We start from the raw sequence: 14,351 nt of genomic DNA on the forward strand, positions 1-14,351 counted from the left end.
CTGTTTCTTCCATCCTTGCATCTTCTCTTGATGCAGTGATAAGAACCTAGTGACCAGTCAACACGTGGACAGATAACCATATTGCTGCTCTGCAAAAAGAAAAGGAGTACTTGTGGCACCTTAGAGACTAACAAATTTATTTGAGCATAAGCTTTCGTGAGCTACAGCTCACTTCATCGGATGCTCACGAAAGCTTATGCTCAAATAAATTTGTTAGTCTCTAAGGTGCCACAAGTACTCCTTTTCTTTTTGCAAATACAGACTAACATGGCTGCTACTCTGAAACCTGCTCTGCAAAGGTGTACAATAGGGACCTGCCCCTTCAAATGCTACTGAGGCTGCATAAGCTCTGCTAGAGTGTGCTGTCCACTTTTCAGCTGCCCATAGCAGCTTAAGACATTGTGATGCAACTGGTAATCCAATTTGAGACTCTCTGAGTCATAATTGGGTGACCTCTCATCATGTATTCTGCATAAGAAACTAACAACGGGGTAGAGACTTGGAAAGTTTTTGCCCTATCTAGGTAAAAAGCCAAAGCTTGATGCACATCTAAGGTGTGCAGCTTTTGTTCACCCTTGTGAGCATGACTAAGGTGGAAATTGGAAACCGCCATCTTAGAATGAGGTCTATGTTGAACTTTGTATAAAAGATAATGTATGGTAGAACCAATTCTTCCACTCCCCTGGCTGAGCTGATGGCCACCAGGAAGGCAACCTTCACTGATACATGCAGGAGCAAACAAGATGCTAAGGGCTTGAATAGGGACCCATAAGAACAGACAATACCAAAGTTTAAGTCCTAAGTGGGCACTGGGTCTCAAACAAGAGAGAATGATCTATCTATACCTTTGAGGAATCTAGTCATGAGAGAATTAGTGAATACAGTTCAATTTTAGAATCAAATGCTGAAATTGTGGTCAAATGAACTCTAAGGATCTAAGGGATAGATCAGATCGCTTGAGGTGCAAGAAATAGTCTAAATTTTCTTGAATCAATGTGCATGTTGGTGGCAGATTCTGGGAACCTGCACAGATAGAAAAATGTTTCCACTCACTCAAGTAAGTAGCCCTGGTAAAAGTCTTACTGCTATTAATGAGGATATCCTGGACTTCCACCAAGCAATGCACTTCTTTTGCATCTAATCACTGATGAACCACATGTGAGATGCAGCATATGAAGATTTGGGTGCAACACATTCCCATGATTCTGTGTGTTCAAGTCCTTGGTTAATGGTAGAAGCAGAGGCTCCCTGAAGGATAGCTGGAGATCAGAATACCACAGTTGTCTTGGCCAGGCTGGAGCTATCAGGATCATTCTGCTCTGATCTTGCTTTAGTCTGAGAATGACCCTCAGAATTAGGGGTGCTGGCAGGTGAGCATACAATAAGACCTTGTCCCAGGAAAGGAAGAATCTGTCCAAAATTGATGTAGAGCTGTACCTGCCCTAGAGCAAAACTGGGGATATTTCCTATTCTATCAGGATACAAAACACCATAGCCAGGATGTCTGAGTGGAGTGAGCATTCATGGTTTGAGGTGAAAGAGCTACTCAGTTTGTCCATCTGAGTATTCTGAAGTCCCAGAAAGTGAGACATCCTGAGCGCTCTGGAGGTCCGAATGCAGAAATTCCATAACTTGACTGCCTCCTGGCACACCCTGTTTGACCTGGTGCACGCTTGCTTGTTGACATAAAACACTGTTGTGAAGGTGTCAATGACTACCTGGAATCTTGCCTCAGATGTGAGGTGGAAACTGTTGGCTTGCACAGAAAATCAACTTACAGCTCAAACACATGTATGTGTAACCGTCTTTGGGGAGACGAAAGCCCCTGGTGAAAGAGCAACTTACAAATGTGGATTTTTTTTTGTTACATAAATGACTCAAAAACAAAACAATGTAAAACTTCTGTAAAACAGAGCCTACAAGCCCACTCAGTCCTACTTCTTGTTCAGCCAATCGCTAAGACAAACAAATTTGTTTACATTTACAGGATATAATGCTGCCCTCTTCTTACTTACAATGTCACCAAAAAGTGAGAACAGGCATTTGCATAGCATTTTTGTTGTTGGCATTGCAAGGTATTAACGTGCCAGATATGCTAAACATTCGTATTCCCCTTCATTCTTTGGTCACCATTTCAGAGGACATGCTTCCATGCTGATGATGCTTGTTAAAAAAATAATGTGTTAATTAAATTTGTGATTGAACTTCTTGTGGGAGAATTGTATGTCTCCTGCTCTGTGATTTACCCACATTCTGCCATATATTTCATGTTATAGCAGTCTCAGATGATGACACAGCACATGTTGTTCATTTTAAGAACACTTTCACAGCAGATTTCACAAAATGCAAAGAAGGTACCAATATGATATTTCTAAAGCTAGCTACAGCACTCAACCCAAGGTTTAAGAATCTGAACTGCTTTCCAAAATCTGAAGGTGTGGAGCAAGCTAAAGAGTTAAAAAGAGCAAGTTAAAAGAGCAACACTCCAATGCGGAAACTACAAAATCCAAAACACCAAAAAAGAAAATCAACCTTCTGCTGGTGGCATCTGACTCATATAATAAAAATGAACATGCATCAGTCTGCACTGTTTTGGATTGTTATCGAGCAGACCCCGTCATCAGCATGGACGCATGTCCCCTGGAATTGTGGTTGAAGCATGAAGGGACATATGAATCTTTAGCGCATCTGTCATGTAAATATTTTGCAGAGGCAGCTACAATAGTGCCATGAGAATACCTGCTCTCACTTTCAGGTGACACTGGGAACAAGAAGCGGACAGCATTATCTCCTGCAAATGTAAACAAACTTATCTGAGTGACTGGCTGAACAAGAGGTAGGACTGAGTGGACTTGCAGGCTTTAAAATTTTACAGTGTTTTATATTTGAATGCAGTAATTTTTGTACATAATTCTACATTTGTATATTCAACTTTCATGATAAAGAGATTGTACTACAGTACTTGCATTAGGTGAATTGAAAATACTATTTTTGTTTTTTACAGTGCAAATACTTGTAATCAAAAATAAAGTGAGCACTGTACACTTTGTGTTCTGTGTTGTAATTGAAATCAATATATTTGAAACTGTAGAAAACATCCCAAAATATTTAAATAAATGGTATTCTATTATTGTTATTAATTTTTTTAATTGCTTGGCAGCCCTAATTAGTACAAATGGTGAATTTGGTGGCAATAGACTGAGCTGATCCAAGACTGCATCATTCTGAGGATACACAGATATGTGCAGGCCACCATATGACCCAGTAGCCTGAAGCAATTCCTTGTGAGAGTTCTTATGTGATCCTTGAGGGACACATAGATTTGTGCTACTAAGTTATTTAGACACCTAACTGCCACTTCTTGATGTAGGGGTACATAATAATTACCACATGCTAGCGTCTATCTCTGGGTTTCCAGTTCTTGCGTGCAGAAAAGACTGAAACCTTTTAACTCGAAGTCTAAATGAGACAAGGAGTAAATACTTGATGATGGCAGCAAAGATATCAGATAAAAGACTCACCAAGTACATCTGTGTATGTGTGGCAGTTATTCACCAGGGGAGGGGAAGCAGGTTTTCACCCCTGCTATGAACCGAAGGTACTTCCTTTGTCCCAGATGGATAGCAACATGGATACATAGCATACACGTCCAGCAAACTGAGGGGAACATATCAATCTCCAGTCTCCAGGGAAGGGATACTAGAATTGAGGGTGATCATCCTGAATCTGATTTTCTTCACAAAGTGGTTCAACTTTCTTAGATCTAGATTGGAATGAAGGCCACCAGATTTCTTGGGGACCAGGAACAGACGCCTTTCACTCTGTGTTGGTAAAGAACCCCCTCAATTGCTCGCACTTCCAGAAGAGACCGTACTTCTTGAAGCAATGAAGTCTCGTGAGATGGCTCCCTGAATAGTAAAAGTGGGCTGGGAAAAGGAAGGGAGGTAAATGGGGAAACATATCCCTCTTTTACTGTGTTAAGCACCCAATGTCTTTCCAAGCACCCCAAAAGAGAAATAGGCATCTTCTGCATCAAGGAGATATAGAAGTGGCAGGCCTTGATGAAGCAGTCAGAACAACTGCTTGGAAGCTGAAGATATCTGGCAAGAAAGGCCTGCTGTAGATGAAGCTGGCTGGCAATGTCAAGGAGGTCTAGACCTTCTTTTTGTGGAATCCTGTGACTTTTGTGGGAAGGTTGATCTCTAATAAAGATGAGATCTAAACTGTTTCCTCTTTGTCACTGGGGTGTAAACTCCTAGAGAATGAAGTGTTGCATGGGAATCTTTCACGGTGCAGCTTGCATAGTCAGTTTTTTGGAAAGTAGCTAAGAGCTTTCAAAGGGCAAATCCTCAATTGTATTTTGCATATCCCTTGGAATGCCAGAGGCCTGAAACCAGGAAGAGCACCCCTTGGAGATGGCAGTGGCCACAGACCATAAGGCCATGTTCAAGGGGGATGTTCAAGCTGTGAGGCATCCTTCTGAAACCAGAGCCAGGAACTCTTCCCTGTATTCTTCTGGAAACTTGTCAGCAAATTTAGAAATTTAAGACAAATTAATAGAAGTATATTTAGACGAGAGCTGGATAGTTGGCCATTCTCATTTGAAGAGTAGTGGTAGAATAAACCTTCTGACCATATGAATCCAGTCTCTTGAACACCTAATCTTTAGGATGGGACTGTCAAGAGTGCTCATTAGCAGCCGTGAATCTGGAACTGGATGGGTTAAAAAAGTAATCAAAGTCCTGCTGACGGATTTGATAACATCTGTCCACCCATTTTGCGGTAGGTAGTTTAAAGGCCAGGATCTGCCAGAAGACTTGCTGGAGCTAGCAAAAACCTTCTTTAATCAGAAGGGCAACCCTTCCTGTGCTAGTAGTCTGTAAAATATCAAGCAGGCTGCATGGGTTTTCTTACACAAGCTCAGCCTGCACTCCTAAGGAAGTAACCACTCTCTTCATCCGGCCCTGGGGGAGTGGGGAGAGGGAAGGCTTCAACTCTGGAGTAATGGTTTCATCTGGAGAAGAAGAAGATGAGATATAGGGGGAACATCTAGGCATGCCTCCATTATTTCTTTTTTCTCCATTGGATGGATGGTAGCAGGAGCCTGACCAGAGAATCATAGAATATCAGGGTTGGAAGGGACCTCAGGAGGTCATCTAGTCCAACCCCCTACTCAAAGCAGGACCAATCCCCAGTTTTTGCCCCAGATCCCTAAATGGCCCCCTCAAGGATTGAACTCACTACTCTGGGTTTAGCAGGCCAATGCTCAAACCACTGAGCTATCCCTCCCCCCCTCAGAGCTATCCCTCCAGGGGATTACTGGAGGGGGACCTCCTCTTAGACTATGATGGAGGTTTAGAATCCCTTGGAGCATCCCAAGACCAGTAAGGTGACAGGAGAAACTGCAATGTCTGAGACACCATACTGATGCCTCTTTATAAGAAAACCAGTACTGGTCCATAGGTCGGGTAAGCCTACGTGGTACAAGGTCTCTAACATGATCTAAAAGACCTTCTAGGTGATACAGGTTCCTCCCTTTCAGAGTCTGAAGAAGAAACACAGGTTTAATCAGAAAAGGGAGGGGCACGCATCGCTGGAGTTCATGATGGTCTGGTCATGTGAGACACCAGCGCTGCCAAAGGATGAGGTGACTGGAATATCAACAAGGTGATCGGTGCCAGAAGTGCTGATGGTGCTGACAGTGCCAGTGCATAATGGGGTGGAGAGATGGTACTACGTATGCAGATGATGTTGAAGATGCCAGAGGTGCTGCGTTTGCTGGTGGTAGTGACTTCACCAATGGTGCCGATTGTGCCAAAGGTCCCATCTGTGTTAATGGTGCTGGCAGCAGCAAAGACACCAGAGCTGCCATAACTGGAGCTGATTGTACCACTGGAGAAGCTGGTAAGGGGAGGCACAGACAATCCCTTACAGATAGGAAGGCCTACAGAATTGATGAGACTGAGGCAAGTAAGCCTTTATCTAGGAGACCTGGTGGTGCCAATGGTGCTGATAGGGTCTGAATCAACAGTATTGAAGAAGATGTAAAGGTGAGACACCAGTCTTGACAGCTCAGAAGGAGCCAGAGTTGACGGTGTTGCCTCACACAGCAAGTGAGAGCCTATGCTTATGATGCCTTGAACTGATACCGGAGGACTTATTGGAAGCCTTTTTGTGAGGTGAAGACTGAGATTTTGAGCACTTGTCGGTGTCAGAATGCTTGGAACCCTTCAAGGAGGCCATGGCGGAAATCAAAGAGCAGTGTTTTTCTGCAAACTTGTGTTTGGGATCTTTGATAGCGGGAGGGACACACCTCAACTTGGAGTCCGTTATTTCATGGTGGGGGTCCAGTTTGGAAGAGAGACTCTGACATCTTCATCTGATGGACTTTGAGGAGGAAATCCCTCTATTTTAGTCCTTGTAGTGGAAACAGTTGTAATAGCTCATGTGTCTCTCAAATGTCCCTCACCCAGGCAGATCTAACAGCTTTTATGCCTATTTGAGAGGGAAGAAATGGCTTTGCATGTAGCCCACTGCTTGAATCCTGGTGACTTTTTTCATTCCACCAGTTTTTTTGCTAAACAAGCAATAACCAACTACACTAACTTATACAATAGAAGTAACTACATATAACTATTTACAATAAAATTGTTTTGAAAGCTGGTAACCCAAAGCTAAAGCTACAGGATGCTTCAATTCTCTCCACAGGTGATGAGAAGGAACTGAGAGGGAGGCCACACACACATGCCTTCTATGCCCTTGGCGGGGTGCGTGAAGAGACCCGGGGGCATGTGCCACCTAAGGGTACTGCTGGAAAAAGTCTCCAATTTGAATGCTTTGGGTGCCCATAGATCTGCTCTGGAAAGTATAAGTGCATAGGTTTCAGAGTAGCAGCCGTGTTAGTCTGTATTCGCAAAAAGAAAAGGAGTACTTGTGGCACCTTAGAGACTAACAAATTTATTAGAGCATAAGCTTTCGTGAGCTACAGCTCACTTCATCGGATGCATCCGATGAAGTGAGCTGTAGCTCACGAAAGCTTATGCTCTAATAAATTTGTTAGTCTCTAAGGTGCCACAAGTACTCCTTTTCTTTTTATAAGTGCATAGTCACTCAAAGGAAAGTCCGAGGTAAGAAGTTAAATATCACTCCGGAGAGACAACAATGAAAGTCAGCTCTAAGAGTATATTGTTTATGGAGCTAAGGGTGCAGTTTAGTGTCTTGACAGGAGAGTTTTCTAAGTAACAGGAAATAAAATAGCCTGGAACTGAGTCTAGCCTAAAAAGCCATCATTTTCAGCTAATCATAGATCTTCAGTCCTTGTAAAGGACTCCAAAGTGTTTTCTCTTCCTGTGAGAGAAGATGAACCTGCCACATTCACAGCTGTCAACAGACACCATTAATAATTGTGTTCTTAATAGGCATGTGTTTTGAACTCATTGGATGCCTCAGTGATGTCCCGGTTCAAAGAATAGCTGCGAGCCTCCCTGTCATCCGGTTGTCTTTAGCAATGTTGCATGCTGTAAGGGTGACTATTCCAGCACTTCCTTTTCCTTGGTACACCACAAACATTTCAGTTAACTGACATAGGCTTATCCAGCTTGCAAAGATCACAGGCGCAAACACCTCTGTTGACTAACTGAAATAATAGAAAAGAAAGCTGTGGTAAGAGTAGGCAACTCAGCCTTCTACACCAGCTACTTAGCCCATTCCTCCATGCTTTGGCCACGGGGCTGGGCTATAAGGAATTAATATGCAGCATGCAAGCCTTTCTCTAGCCACACTCTGATGTAACAGTATTTCTACAGCCAGGAATTATAATTAACAAATAAAGTACATTTAGGCTTTACCACAGCAAAGAACTTGCAAAAACAATGCTGAAATAGATCTTCTTTTAATTAAAATCTAAATTAAGGCATTTTTGTCTACTAAAGCTGTAACTGGAAAGGGAACCGGCTGCCTCATGTAGGTCTAACTTTTGGAACTGATTTAGGGATAAAAGAGATTTCTACTTTCATTGCCATTCTCATCCTGTGTGGAAATGTAAAGAGGCCCCTGATGAGTTGTCTCAACTATTTTGTTTATTGGTTTTTGGTCCTGTTCACCTCTTCTTCCCACCCTTCCTCCTCTTCCTTGGAGCCTAACAACTAATTGGTTGGTCCCAGCAATTGCTCTCCACACTGTGATGAGTTTAGGGTGACCAGATGTCCCGATTTTATAGGGACAGTCCCAATATTTGGGGCTTTTTCTTATATAGGCTCCTATTACCCCTGCCCCCACCCTGTCCCGATTTTTCACACTTGCTATCTGGTCACCCTAGATGAGTTTTTATTGGAAACAAATGAGCAGGGCTTGGCTTTATTGGCTTCCTTCTTTGTGTATTGGCATGTTCTGTGACATCCGGGCCACTCTGAGATTAGGATTTGTTTGTTAGCTTGTGCTGTTGCTTTAAACTAGATGAACCAGGGGTCAAATGCAGCCAGTCAGCACTGTGAAAATACTGCACTGTGAGGGATGGGGGAGGAGGAATCCCTTTCCCAGGCTGTGGCGCCACTGTAGGCTGTTATTCACCGCTGTGGTGGATGGCAGCAATTGGTCTGACTCCACCCACGTCCTGAACACTGGCATGCAGTAGGGCCCCCACCAGATGGTTGAGCTATTCACTGGACTGAGGATGGGCACCTCTTGTGTGGCCCCAGAATCACAGTGTCCTCTCTATGCAGTGGACCAACACTGGTTTCGTTGCCAGGGAGTCTTTGTGGGTACTAAAGAAAGGGCAGGTTTTGGGTCCTATATAAACAGGGGCTATTTCAGACTTGCCAGTCCTACATAGACGATGGCGTTGCAGATCCTGCTTTGAGTCTGGCAGTGCTCAGGCCTTTGATTTTGGAGCTGGGAAACAACGGCATCCAGGTGGCTTTGCATCCCCTTCTGCCCTCACTCCTGGAAGGCCAGGGTGTGGGGTGAAGGCTCCTGCAATCCCATCTCCGGAGATGGCTCCCCCACCCTCCATGTGCTGCTGCCCCCCGCCAGGACCCATGTTCTAACTTACCCACAGGAGTCTTCTGTGGCGCCTACAATGGCCGCTTCTCTCCCTCCTGCTGGCTTCTGGGGGTGGTCGGCTACCTCTTCATCCTCAGGGTTCTGCCAAGTAAGGGCCAACGTGCTACAATCCAGAGAAGATGGCTGGAATCTTCAGGGAAGAGACACAGCTCCCTCCCCGAGCCATGTGGGCTTGGAGAAGAAAGAAATTATAGCCATCCCCACAGAAACGCTCATTCTGGCAGGTGCGGATACACAAGCAGCCCCAGCAGGGGCAGTCAGACACTCCATGGGGGTCAGAGTGCTGACTGGATATTCTCTCCCCTCAGCTTTTTCACTGCAACCCCTGCCAAATCTCTTCTCCTCAGCTTTACTCTTCCTGTCTACATTCTCCCTGTGGTGAGCCATGAAATGGACAAGAATGACAGCCAACAGCCGATGTAAGGAACGCAGTATCTACACAGGCACTGTGCCGTCCTAACTACACCGACATAAGCCTTCCGCCTCTCACTGAGGTGGTGTTATTACGTCAGCATAGCAGGTGTGTTGCATTGGTGGGGGGAACATTTCAGTGTATACACCTTCACTGTTCAGTTGAAAAAACTGTAGTGTAGACAAGGCCTCAGGCTCGCAGGGCTCGGGCTGAGAGGCTGTTTCATTGCTGCATAGACTTCTGGGCTCGAGGTTGGGCCTGAGCTCTGGGACCCACACCCACCCAAGTTGCAGGATCCTAGAACCCAGGCTGCAGCCCTAGCCTGGAAGTCTACAAAGCAATGAACCGGCCCTGCAGTGTGAGCCCAAGTTGGCGGGTGTCTAGTTGTAGCGTAGCCATACTCCTGTGTGGCTCGAAAGCTTGGCCTGCTCACCAACAGAAGCTGGTCCAATAAAAGATAGTGCTGCACCCACCTTGTCTCGCTACTATCCTGGGATCAACATGGCTACAACTACACTGCATATAGCTGTTTAGCAGCACACAGGAACATTGCACAGCATGTGAAGAACTTCTTCTCATGAAACTGCAGGAGAAATTTAGGGAGAGGATATAATTGCTTGATTGGAATAATGCCAGGGTATGGGGGTGGGGAGGCACTAACCCACCCTCTACGCTTACAAAACATGCATGGGGGAGCCTCATTAACAGATGCCCCTCTAGCAGCACAGAGTGCTTAAGCCTTGCTGGTTTAATACTGAATGAGAGAGCCAGTGCCACATGGCAAGGCCAAGGGCCATTGTTAGGTGAAGGGTGCGTGGGGAGGAGGTGCGCCACAGGGAACTCCCTGTGAAATGGGTGTGTGTGTGGGGGGGGAGGGTGGAAGGATAGGCAGGACAGTGAGGGGAGCTACTGAGACTGGGGAGGAGGTGATGGGGCAGCCAGCTCCAGGCTGGAAAGGTGCACCCCAGGAGTTCCTGCTGCTGTTCCTATGGCAATTCTTTGGAGGCTGGTGCCCAGTGTCCTGCCTCCCACTGGGCACCCTCTGTGCCAACATCCCTTTGCCTCCCACCCAGGAGCCGGTGCTCTCTCCCATCCCCTACAGCACCCTGGCGGCGGGTGCACTGCTTCTGTCCCTCCCCTGGGCCAGGTGTTCCCATGGGACCCACGGTGACTGGAAGGCAGGACTGGGTGGGATCAGGGAGTCCTACTTGCTCTCCTGTGGCTGGCCTTATCTTGTGCACTGTGCCACTACAGCCCCTCCTCCAGTCAGCCCCCTCACATCCGTGTAGGGACAGAACCTAGCTGGGTCCTACCCAGCATTCGCCTCCCAGGATACTGGGGAGGGGAGGAAACAGAGCCTACCCCCCAAAATTTCCATAGCGGGGAGGGGGTGCTAGGGTCCCCCCATGGCCCACTTCCATCTCCTGCCTGGAAGCTGCAGTCAAGGGAGCAGTGGCTTTTGTTGTTTGTATCCTCATGCATAGTCTCACCTGAAAGTTGATATTTTTTCTAAAGAAAGTTTCTTGTATTGATTGGCCTCCTGAGCTATTAAGGCCATGAGAAAATACAGTTTTTTTCCACTGGTTAATAAAGTTTTCAGATGCTATTTTGTACTCAAAGAACTCACCAAGTCCTTCCACATAGTCACATGACCTTAAGTCCTAATGAGGCCTGTTTGAAGCCATTTCAGTTAGAAAGAGTTCATTGTTCAGTGCAGTACTTTGTACTCACAGTTACAGTAGCTCCTACTCACTTTCCAATATCTGCACGTGATGTGTCTGCAGTGAGTGAATATCCAAAAAAGCAAAAAGCTTTACAGTTCAATACATGATAGATAGTAGGGGGAGGAGTCTGGAAGAAAATTCAGGGAGAATATTGGTATTCATTGTAAATTGGTATTTAGTTTGTAATGTCCCTAGTCATGCCATCTAGTGTCCAGTTAAAGAACTAGAATGAGATGTGCCTTATCTCTGTTTGGAAGAACTGGGTTATATGTCTAATTTGGTTGATCAATACACTATTGTCAACTCTCATAATTTTATAGCAAGTCTTGCAATATTTGGGGGTGTTCTTAAAACCTTGGCACCTGTAATCAATTGGTTATGAGAGATTCTCAGCTTTTATTTAAAAAGAAAAAAAAGTAAGGGTGACAAAGTTCCTCCTTTGCCTTGTTGGGTCCTGTGCTTATTTGCGGATTTGCTCGCCTCAGAGGTTCCCAGCAGCCCTCAGTTTGGCCACTTTTGTGGCTCAAATCTGCCATTCACTCAGTTAGCCTCATCACTGGCCAGCATGGGGAAAGGAAGAAGAACAATCCCCACAGTCTCTGCTGATCCACCTAGTGGATCGGGGAACAGGCCAGAGACCTTCCCCTCTGGTGGAACCCACAGTCCAGGTCAACTCCTCCGGTATCAAGTAGGGAAGATGGAGGTTTGGGGGAAACCCGGGCCCGCCCTCTACTCTGGGTTCCAGCCCAAGGCCCTGTGGATTGCAGTTGTCTACAGTGGCTCCTGTAACAGCTGCATGACAGCTACAACTCCCTGGGTTACTTCCCCATGGCCTCCTTCCAACACCTTCTTTATTCTCACCACAGGACCTTCCTCCTGATGTCTGATAATACTTGTACTTCCCAGTCTTCTAGTAGTACGCCTTCTCGCTCTCAGCTTCTTGCTCCCAGCTCCTTGTACACACACCACAAACTGAAGTGAGCTTCTTTTTAAACCCAGGTGCCCTGATTAGCCTGCCTGTCTTAATTGATTCTGGCAGCTTCTTGATTGGCTGCAGGTGTTCTAATCAGCCTGTCTGCCTTGTTTCCAGAAAGTTCCTGATTGTTCTGGAACCTTCCCTGTTACCTTACCCAGGGAAAAGGGACCTACTTAACCTGGGGCTAATATATCTGCCTTCTATCACTCTCCTGTAGTCACGGGACCTCCTGGTCAACCTCGTCCTGGCCCTGGCTAAAATGGCCAGGGTGAGGAGGTTGGCCGATGGAGTCTCCTGTGACTGTGAGGCCTATTTCTGATCCTCTGTCCGTTCATGTATCCAGGCAGAGTTCCTCTGGGCGGCGTACACTCACTCCCTTGACGCCTTTGAGGAGCAGTGGGCGCTGTCTGGGGTTCTCTGCTCGTTGTTCCCATCTGGTTCCCTTCGTTTGACCCTTTGACCACACTCCTGTCCCTGTTATTTCATTAGTTGTCCTCCGTACTTATTTGGTGTCCAGGTCCTGTGGATCCCCTTCTTAGGCTGGGGGTGGGGGGGATCCTTTAGCAGATCCAATAGGATCACTCTCCTGTAGCCATCTGGCCTGACCCTGTCACAGTAAGTTTCTAGCTGTCATGATAGCAGAGAAAAATGTGACCTTAATGGCTTAAAATCCAGAAGACACAAAAGAACCCCCACATTATTTTTTGTAAATCTCATGATTTTTAAGCCAATCGCATAAGCTTTTGGGCACCCAACTTGTGATTTTAGAATGCTTGGGCATCGGAAAACTGTTACTTTAAGATTCATGAACCAGATTCTGAAACCTGAACAGAATTGTCTCTGGTTTGTGACCCTGGATGGTGTGTGCAGGCACCCGTCAGTGTTACTAAGACAGAGAAAAGGTTAGAAGCCTCTTTTAACAGGTGTCTGCCCACATTGCAGGAATTGCAACAGAACCAAGCCATGGAAGAGCCTAGAAGGACTGATCACAGCACTGATGATTTTCACCATCAGGAAGGTTAAAGGTGAATAACAAAGAAGCGGGTCTCTGAGTGCTGGACCCTTGTCCTGAGGCTCTGAATATGTGGAAGACTGGCTAGAGGATGTCCTCCTTGTGCTTACAGATTCTGGCTATGCAAGTGTTTCTTTGCTCTCTGGCTGTAGAAAGCTGTTAAGTGTGGAGGCCTTGTTTTTATTTTACCATGGGAGCTGGTCAGTGATCATGTGTTCGCCTACTCCCAGGGTAGGCTGTTACATTTTGATGCTGCTTTGTTATCTCACATACAAAGTTGTTGAAAAAAATAAACAGCCAGAAGAGCCCCAGGCTAGCTCATGCTTTCATTTATTCACGTCATATAAAAATCTCTTAAGAATGCATCTGAACACAATATATAATACTATAACATACATTGTGTGAAACTTCTGAAAACAATAAAATAACCACCTGGAACAATGCAGTGTTCAATAGACATACAAACCCATTGATCATGCACAACTGTGCTAGTCTCATCAACTATTTAGTGACAAGTTGGACCGAAAGCTTGAAATATATTTTACAAACTGAGATTGACACCATTAATGATGCCTAACAAGCTTTCTCAGAAGAAGCTTCACAGCACAATTATTACATCAGTTCACATTTTGTCATAGAAATTCACATTGGGTTGTTCATATACTGGAACATGACATTTAATAGTTGGCAGCATTCACGGGGGTTTCTTTTTCAGTATTTCAGTAGTTTAAACAGCTCATGCTATTGCCCCCATTCCCAGTCATAAGATACAACTCTTCTTAACTCATCATGAAAATGAAACTCCTGTGAGCCAATGCCACCTGAATGCCCTTTATGGGTTCCGTATGTCTCTTACGCTATGTTCAGGTTCTTCTATTTTATGCAATACAAAAGGTTACAAGAAAAAAAGGCAACTCTTATCCAGAGTTTTCTACACAATTTAACACCACCGTTAACAGGCAATGTTAATTTATATAAATTAATAACTTACAAAACATTACATTATATACAGTCAGTAATAAATACACTGTTATAAACAGTAATGGACGTGTTAGAGCTCAAGGCAGTGCAGGAGAAGGATGATGGAACTAAACCTAGGAAACATGAACTACAGGTGAGAGAAACACAAAGATCCGAGCGTGCAACTTTCACTGAGCAAAGAAACCG

The 14,351-nt window shown here is 45.2% G+C and overlaps 1 protein-coding gene across 2 annotated transcripts in view; it reads right to left on the reverse strand.

Annotated features, from left to right (window-relative positions):
- Nucleotides 1–13,497: 13,497 nt before the first annotated feature.
- The window catches only part of PDE4B (phosphodiesterase 4B), a 300,133-nt gene continuing 299,279 nt past the window's right edge, over nt 13,498–14,351 (reverse strand). For both annotated transcript variants that reach the window (XM_038414110.2, XM_038414112.2), the window contains one exon: nt 13,498–14,351. This exon is cut by the window's right edge and continues 1,208 nt beyond it. The gene's annotated coding sequence lies outside the window, so the exon portion shown is untranslated.

Source organism: Dermochelys coriacea, chromosome 8 (genome assembly GCF_009764565.3).
Source record: "Dermochelys coriacea isolate rDerCor1 chromosome 8, rDerCor1.pri.v4, whole genome shotgun sequence".
Lineage (NCBI taxonomy): Eukaryota > Metazoa > Chordata > Testudines > Dermochelyidae > Dermochelys > Dermochelys coriacea.